We start from the raw sequence: 489 nt of genomic DNA on the forward strand, positions 1-489 counted from the left end.
TCCCGTGGAACCGGGCGCCCGCGGGCGCCCGGCTGCGTTCTCCCTGTGTGTGTGTGTGCGTTCGTGAGCCTCTGCCTCCGGCCCCTTCCCCGCACCCCTCTTGCAATCGCTCTGGGCAGGGGGCACCGCTTCTCTCCTCCTGCCCGGGCCGCAGTGCCAAGCCCCTGCCTTGCCCCCCTGCCTCTCCAACGCCAAATCCCTGCGGCTTCGCGCCGGGCAGGGGCCAGGCTCTCCCCTCCTGCCCGCACGGGCCCCGCAACGCGCTGGGAGCGGGGGGGCAGTCCTGCCCCGGCCAGGCGGAGGGGCGAAGGGTGCTGGCCCGTGCCGTCAGACGTGCCCTTGTACATTTGTACCAAATAAAGATGTGACCGTTGCGCTGCCTCTGGGCTCTCCTTCCCGCTGTCCCCCGGGCCCTGCCCGCTCTTGGGGCGGCACCAATCCTGGAGGCGGCGGCTGTATTAAAATACCTTTATTCAGCTGAAAAAGACA

Source organism: Alligator sinensis, unplaced genomic scaffold (genome assembly GCF_000455745.1).
Source record: "Alligator sinensis unplaced genomic scaffold, ASM45574v1 scaffold1642_1, whole genome shotgun sequence".
Taxonomy (NCBI): Eukaryota; Metazoa; Chordata; order Crocodylia; family Alligatoridae; genus Alligator; species Alligator sinensis.